The following is a 9,069-nucleotide window of genomic DNA, read 5'->3' on the forward strand; positions in this document are numbered from 1 at the left end:
AAACAAAGGGGGCAAGAGATGGACAAAGACCAAGACAAACAAAATGAAAAACATTGAAAACAATATCTAGAATTTTTTTTTCTACCTATTACAGTATTAACATTCACATTCTGTCTTTGGTTTGGTCCTATCAACTTTAAACAAGCTTTAAATTAAATATACGCTTTTATCATAGCAGGCGCAGAACTTAGCGGTCGGTTCCGCCTCCCCTGCCATTTTGACGAGTTGTGACCTTGAAAGTCGTCACGGGGTGAGGGAAGTATGGCAAGCCGTTTTAACATTTAATCCATTTAATTTGATATGTGCTTTCAAAACTTTGATATCATTAGTTTCAAGTTTGATATCAGCATTTTGAAATTTGATATCGGACTTATAAAATTTGATATCACGCTTTATAAATTCGATAACAAGCTTTTTAAATTTGATATCAACATTTTAATTGATATTGTGCTTTTGAAACTTGATATCATGTGTTTGAAATTTGATATGACAGCTGAAAATCAAATATATATGCATTTTAAACTCTCACAGCATATTTTCTCATTTTGATATCATATTTATAACATTTAATTTCGTACATTTCAAATTTGATATCACACTTTTAAAATTTGATATCGACCTTTTGAAGTTTGATATCAAACCTTTGAAGTTTGTTATCACGCATTTGAAATCTGATATCAAGTTTTTAAAAATGGATATCAACATTGTAATGTTTGATATCAAGTTTTTAAATTTGATATCAACCTTTTGAAATTTGTTATCAAGTTTCCAAATTTTAATATCGCTTTTTTAATATTAGATATCGTGCGATTTAAAAGTAGTACTGGTCACTGTTATGAAAATCGCATTGCCACATTTCATTCTGTTACAATACACCACTTAACTGCCTCGACTTTGTGCCATTCGGGCTGGTATGGATTTTGTTGTTATGGTTGTGCTTTCCTAGCCAGCTCCTGATTGTTGCTTTCCTTTTTACAGTATGTCTCGATTGAGCAGAACACGTCAGCAGCGAAGTACAACAAGGGATGCGATAGAAAATATTCTTTTACAGGTGCAAAGAAGGTGCACGTCTATTCAGAGAGCAGTCTATCAGGAAAGCACGAATGAAAGGGATGTCGAAGAGATCGACTCGTTGATAAGAAATGTACGAAGAATTCAAGATTTTATTAGCAACTCTGTGGGAGATTTAATTGAAAGCCTTCACCGACTAAGAGACTACATTTGTCTGCCACCACAGAATGAGGATGATCATCGCTCATGCTTGGCCAACGCATTTCTTCAGATATTGTTATTTTACTTTAAAATATTTTGTCACCGCCAAAAAAACACGTTTCAGAGGACCTGTGTATTAAGTCTCATAATGTGGTGTGTGTTTACGCAAATCGGAGGGCTAAACTCCCGTCACGGCTCTGATCTTTATAAAAATAGACTGACCTCATGCCGTCAAAACAAAAATATACGCTGGTTAGATAATTAGTCCATTTAAGGATAAACCGCCGCACACAGCCACAATAAAGAGCACAAAACCATTGCACCTCCGGGCACCAGAAGAAGGTTTTGCTACAATAATAATAATAGTAATAATAATAATAGGGCACAAAGCACTCTTGTTTAATGTTATACTTCATCTGGATTTCAATTAGCTGGTATTTCGTTATTTGAATAATTGTCATTTTTATTGTTAGTTATTTTTAAAATGAATGGTGTGTTAGTTGTGCGGGTTTTAAAAAATCTTTAGGGCTATTTATTTCATTACATCATGTCTATTAAGTTTGCAACATGTTTTGTATAATAGACTGCTATATAACGCTTTATTTAGGATACAAAGGAAGACCAAGAGTGAATGTGTCCAGAGAACAGTTGCAACTACTCTCAAGTCAAGGGTTCACTGCAAAAAAAAAATTGGTCACATTCTGGGATGTTCTTCATCTCTTGTATAGAAAAAGATTAGACGTTTTGGACTCCCCATGAGAAACCGATTTACTTCCATTTCTCAAGAAAATCTTGATGAACAAATTTGCATCCTTCACGATCAGTACCCATGATCTGGAAATGAGGTCATTCTTGTGTGTGAATTGTTTATTGAAACACATTGACCTATATGTCTGTGAAAATCTGTCGACTGTTAACAATTATTTATATGTTTATATTTACAGTATATATACACCAATCTTCTACAAAACCACTTGAGGGAAAGTGAATAATACTGATTATTTTGTTCCAGTGGCACCTCTCAAGGGGTGGGATATATTAGGCACATGTGAACAGTCATTACTTGAAGGTAATGTGTTGGAAGCAAGAAAAATGGGCAAGTTTAAGGATCTGAGCGACATTGCCAAGGGTTAAATTGTGATGACTGGATAACTAGATCAGATCATCTCCCAAATGACAGGTCATGGGAGGTGTTCCCAGTATGCAATTGTTAGTACCTACCAAAAGTGGTCCAAGGATGGACAACCGATGAACCGGTGACAGGGTCATATACTCAAGGCTCATTGATATGCATGGCAGTGAAGGCTAGCCCATCTGGTCTGATCACACAGGAGAGCTGCTGTAGCAAAAATTGCTGAAATTGATAATGGTGGTTCCAATAGAAAGATGTCAGAATACACAATGAATCGCAGCTTATTACACGTGGGGCTGCCTAGCCGCAGAATGGTCAGAGTGTCCATGTTGACCTGTGTCCATCACCAAAAGTGCTTACAATGGACACATGAGCTTCAGAATTGGACTGTGAAGCAATGGAAGAAGGTGGCCTTGTCTAATAAATCATAGTTTCTTTTACATCACATGAATGACAGGGTGTGTGTGCACCGTTTATCTGGGAAAGAGATGGCAGCAGGATGCAATGTGGGAAGAAGGCAAGCCGGCAGAGGCAGTGTGATGCTCTGGGCTATGTCCTACTGGGAAACCTTGAGTCCTGCCATTCATGTGGATGTTATTGTGACACATACCACCTACCTAAAGATTGTTGCCGACCAAATACACCCCTACATGGTCAACAGTATTCCTCTTTCAGCAGGATGATCCACACTGCAAAAATTCTTTGAGGACTGGTTTTAGGAACATTATAAAGAATTCAAGAGCTTGGCCTCCAAATTTCCCAGATTTCAATTTGATTGAGGATATGTGCGAGGTACTGGAAACACTAGTCTGATCAACTAGGGCCCCACCTCATAACTTACAGGATCTTAAAGATCTACTGCTAATATGTTTGGTGTCAGAAACCACAGAACACCTTCAGAGGTCTTCTGGAGTACATGTCTCACCATGTCAGAGCTCTTTTGGTGGAATGAGGGGGACTTAGACTGTGTCAGGCAGGTGGTTTTAATTTTGTGGCAGATCAGTATATATACATGACTTTAAAATGAATGTTAAAATTGAAGAAATATTTATTTTCTTAGATGATTAGTCATAGTGGACTCCAAGCTATCAACTTCCCAACAGTGTTCAGAAGCCATTAAGAAGGCTAACAGAATGTTAGGTTATATAGCACGATCTGTGGAGTACAAGTCCAAGGAGGTTATGCTCAACCTTTATAATGCACTGGTGAGGCCTCATCTTGAGTACTGTGTGCAGTTTTGGTTTCCAGGCTACAAAAAGGACATAGCAGCACTAGAAAAGGTCCAGAGAAGAGCGACTAGGCTGATTCCAGGTCTACAGGGGTTGAATTATGAGGAAAGATTAAAAGAGCTGAGCCTTTACAGTTTAAGCAAAAGAAGATTAAGAGGTGACATGATTGAAGTGTTTAAAATTCTGAAGGGAATTAGTACAGTGGATCGAGACTTGTATTTTAAAATGAGTTCATCAAGAACACGGGGACACAGTTGGAAACTTGTTAAGGGTAAATTTCGCACAAACATTAGGAAGTTTTTCTTTACACAAAGAACGATAGACACTTGGAATAAGCTACCAAGTAGTGTGGTAGACAGTAAGACGTTAGGGACTTTCAAAACTCGACTTGATGTTTTCTTGAAGGAAACAAGTGGATAGGACTGGCGAGCTTTGTTGGGCTGAATGGCCTGTTCTCGTCTAGATTGTTCTAATGTTCTAATGATCAGATCAGTTTTGTTTGCAATGGATATAAATGTTCCTAGGCAAAGGGTCCGTGATTCTTTGTCTCGGATTGACCCTTCCGGGGCAGCCCTCAGATGGAGCAATGCAATCTCCAGACTCTCTTACCATGTTCCAACTCCCAATTCTTTGTGGCATATAGATGGTCACATGAGACTTGTCAGGTAATTTGCTTTATTATTCACATTGTTTACTACTTTATGTGGCACCCTTCAAATAATGTTAGTTGTGTTTAAGATTTAACCTCAATTAAAATATTTTTTGTTGGTTGTTTTTTTCAACAATTTGAAAAGATCTGTTTGACAGATTGCAGGCTGTAAAATTCTCAGAATGGCAACAAATCTTTGTAGTGTGCAGTACAGCCTTCATAGTGTATCATTGATAAACTTGATTGGTTTCTTGTTTTAACTAACCGCTAGGGTTCTGCTCCAATAGGACCACTTCACATGAGAAATAAGGACATGTCAGAGAATTCTGGTTGCAAAAAGTAACTGACTAAGCAAGCTCCTTACATATACAGTATTTATGGGTTACATTTCTATTTTGCTTTAAACATGGAGACTTTTAGGATACAGAGGTTCATATAATGTCTCATTCTGAATGTGACTGCAGATATTTATGTGAATGGCCAAATGTCTTTTTTTTTTAAGATATCTTGAACATTCTTGGTTTTTTTTTTCACCAGGTTTTTGATCAACTTTCCTTGGTTCCAAATTCCAGTCAGTGCTTTTCTTCAATTTGGTAGACATGTATTTGTTTTTCAAACTCTGGGTGATATATAGCACTTTATTGATGCTTTTTAATCAGCATGCAAAGTTATAAGGTCATGCATGCCTGTGTCTGTTTTACAACAGCTTTTCCCTGAAGTGTTGGTAAGGGCAAAATGGACATTCAGGACAATCTGGATTTTCCAGGCCCCATCTACCTTACCCAGCACCTCAGGACAGTGTATTGGTGTGTGAAAGCAAATATTTAAATACATGATCTGATTACCTTAACAATAAATGCAATGACTGAATGACTGGCTAAGGATCTCCTTGATGTCAAAATAAAAAAACAGCAGCTGATCATGTCATGCTTTTCATGCCACCTTTACATGTTGTGTTGCCTCAATTTTTGGTGAAAATGGACTTTCCTTTTGTTTTCATCATTATTTGGTTTCTTTGTCAGTAATAAACTCGGATTACACTTCCAGCCGTTGTTTAAAAATGAGGAGTCCTGACCTTCCTGCCATCTTTCATGAGAATGTTACTGTAAAACAGATATGAGCACAGATCATCTTATAATCTTGCATGCCATTTCATAAGAGTGGAGTGAAGTGGCACGTAACAGCTCAGGTTTATATGTTGACAGGCTGGTGACATACACAGCAATTCCTATTAAGGATATTTACATTTTTTTAAAGTAACCCATTTTCTTTTGCAGATGGGGTTTCGTCACACATGGTGATACCGATGGAAATTTCCGGCTTATTACTTATCTTAACTGCAGCACCGATAACGCAGCTTCAACAGTATTGGCACAGTTTGTGAAAGCCACGTGTCGTATGGTTTACCATCCAGAGTTAGATCTGATCATGGAGGAGAAAACATTAAGGTTTCTTTATTCATGAATCTGGTTCAGGGAATTGAGAGGTCAAGTCACATAACTGGGGAGTCTGTCCACAATCAACGTATTGAGCGACTGTGGAGAGATGTTCAACTACATGTACTTCATTATTTTTATGAATTGTTTTATAGTTTTCAGGATGAGCACATTCTAAACCCAGAAAACAACATCCATCGTTTTTCACTGCACTTGGCTTTTTTTGCCTGAGATACAGAAAAGACTTGACTTATTTAGTGTGCTAACACTTCATCTTAGTCAGCATGATGAAGAAGTCCTGCAAAATAGCATTGCAAACATTTCGGACATAAAAGAAAAATATCTGATTTGCTGTAGAGAGATTGCCCTACGTCTTCCAGTTGTCTGACATCTGGAAACAGCAAGGCATTTATGCTACTGATCTCAGTTTGGGAAAACAATATGTTGGGTATAGAAGATTGCAGCCATGTATATGAGTGGACCAAATGCCACATTCTGCAATGACTGTGTGTTTCAGGCAAGTTGATGAACAATGATTGAGGGTTGAATTGAACTTATGGGTCACATCTAGTAGAGGCCTGCTTTTTCATTAACACAAGTTTTCTTGTTTTATGCAATAAACATGCTGAAGAGAGATCCTATGAGAAACACGTCTTCTTTGTTTGATTTACTTAGCTGAGAGTTCATATTATAAACAATGTTATGAGGAACTGCATAACTCAAATAATCACCTGCAATGGCAAGGCCCTGAACTTCAAATTCTAAACCAAGAGTGGTGAGGGTTAGCACAAGGCTTGATACCCAACATGGGGTTAATTGCATAAAGGGAAGGCTGCTTAGAAATAAAAGAAAGAAGTTTCCCTTCTGGATGTTTGAACTTCATCCATGTGCTGCCATGTGCTGCTCTGCTGACACCATCTGTTGAGCAACATGAATTCTGTTTCAGTCATCGTAATTCTGCTGCATATCCTTCTGGACAATGCTGTCTACTGTTTAAGTAATGTAAAACTTTTAAACTTTTCTATAAGGGTTCATGTTTTTTAAGGTTGCATATGATCAGGGATTTCTGACGGTTGATCTTCCTGAGTATTTATCTGAGCAAGCATTTGTTCAAGTCATATAATTATTTAATTTATTCATTTAATCTGACTCATTTATATGGTATTACTAAAAGTATTGTTTGAATTGATCCATTAACTGAAGCATTATTCTAAATAAAGCATTACTTTTAAACTTCCATGAAACTTTGTCTGCACACTCACAGTGACTGTAATAAGAAAGAAGTACGCAGGGCAACTGGTGGGGGCAGATTTCTATTTCACTCCCACAGGGTTAGTGGCTGAGAGGGCCTCCCCAGTAGAGGGCAGCACAGGAAGGAATACACACTCCGTTTGTGACTGGCAGTAATATGATAAAGGTACTATAACCCCTGCCATCCTGAGGGCACTATCTGGTCTGCTCTAGCCAAGCTAGTGAGTATATACAGTAACACTGTATGGACAAAACTATTGGGGAGCCAGGCCATTACACCAGCAGGGACTTTAACGACACTGCATTCAAATACATAGACTTTAATATGGAGTTGTTTCCCCCTTTGCAGGTATGACAGCTTTCACTCTTCTTGGAAGGCTTTTCCCAACAGTTTGGAGCAGTTCTGTGGGAATTTGTGCCCACTCATTCCATAGAGTATTTATAAGAACAGGCTCCGATGCTGGGTGAGGAGGTCTGGCTCACAATCTTTGTTCCAGCTCATCCCATCTGTGTTCGATGGGGTTGAGGTCAGGGCTCTTCTTCCACACTAGACTAATCCCACAATGTTTTTATGGACCTTTCTTTGTGCACTGGGGCACAGTCATGCTGGAATAGAAAAGGGCCTTCCCCAAACTGTTTCCACAATTTTGGCAGTAAAGCGTTGTCCAAAATGTCTTGGTATGCTGATGCATTAAAATTACATTTCACAGAAAGTAAGGGGCCGGGCCCAAACTCTGCCAAACAGGCCCATACCATTAGCCCTCCTCCACCAAACTTCACAGTTGGCACAATACAGTCAGGTAGGTAACATTGTCCTGGCATCCGCCAAACCCAGAATCGCCCATCTGACTGCCAATCAGAGAAGCGTGATTCGTCACTCCATAGAACACGTTTCATTGCCACACAGTCCAGTGGTAGTGTGCTTTACACCTCTCCATCCAACAGTTGGCATTGGACTTGGTAATGCCAGGCTTGCATGCAGCTGTTCAGCCATGGAAATCCATTCTATTGTACGAAGCTCCTGCTGCACAGTTTTTGTGCTTGCATTAATGCCAGCGGAAGTTTGGAACTCTTCAGCAATGCAATCAGCAGAGTGTTGTCATCTTTCATGCACCTTTAGCAGTTGATGACCCCACTCAGCGACTTTATGTGGTCTGTTGCTTCATGGCTGAGTTGCTGTCGTTCCTAAACGCTTACACTTTCCAATAATGCACCTTAAAGATGACTGTTGAAAATCCAGCAGGGATGAAATTTCACGAACCGTCTTAGTGCAAAGGTGACATTCCATCACAGTACCAGGCTTGAAGTCACTGACCTCTTCAGAACGACTCATTTTGTTTCACAGATGTTTGTAAATGGAGACTGCATGGCTAGCTCTTTGATGTTATACGCCTGTGGCAATGGGTCTGATTGAAACATCTTTACTCAAAAATTAAAGATGTGTGTCCCAGTACTTGTGCCCATAGAATGCAAGTGCTAAGGAGTGGAAAGATGTGCCCTGAAGCCCATATGCTCCTTTACATAGTCATACTTGCAAATTCATACTGTGGGATCCAAAGGCATTCCCAGGGAGGTGTCCATATCAGATGACTGAACCACCCCAATTGGCTCTTCTTGATGTGGAGGGTCATTGGTTCTACTTGGATGTCTGTACTTCTCACTTTATCTGTGAAGGAGAGCCCAGCCACTTTGCTGAGAAAGCTCATTTTGGCCGTTTGCACCCACAATCCCATTTTTCAGTCATTACCCAAAGCTCATGACCATAGGTGAGGGTAGAAACATAGATTGACCGATAAATGGAGAGCTTTGCCTTCTAGTTCATCTCCTTCTTCATCACTACAGATTAGCATAGTGACTGTATAATTGCAATTGCCGGTCCAATCCATCTGTTTATCTCACCATCCCTTTTCCCCTCACTTGTGGACAAGACCCTGAGGTACTTAAACTCCTCCACTTGAGGCAGTAACTAGCCTCCCACTTAAAAAGGACAGTCCACCTTTTTCCTCCTGAGGTCCATGACCTCCAATTTTGAGGCGCTAATCCTCATCCCTGCCACTTCACATTCCGCTGCAAACCATGCAAATGTGTACTGGAGTTTTTGCAGCCTGATGAAGACCACGTAATCTGCAAAAAGCAGTGACAGAATTCTGAGACCACCCA

The sequence above is a fragment of the Polypterus senegalus genome, chromosome 16 (assembly GCF_016835505.1).
Source record: "Polypterus senegalus isolate Bchr_013 chromosome 16, ASM1683550v1, whole genome shotgun sequence".
Classification (NCBI taxonomy): domain Eukaryota; kingdom Metazoa; phylum Chordata; class Cladistia; order Polypteriformes; family Polypteridae; genus Polypterus; species Polypterus senegalus.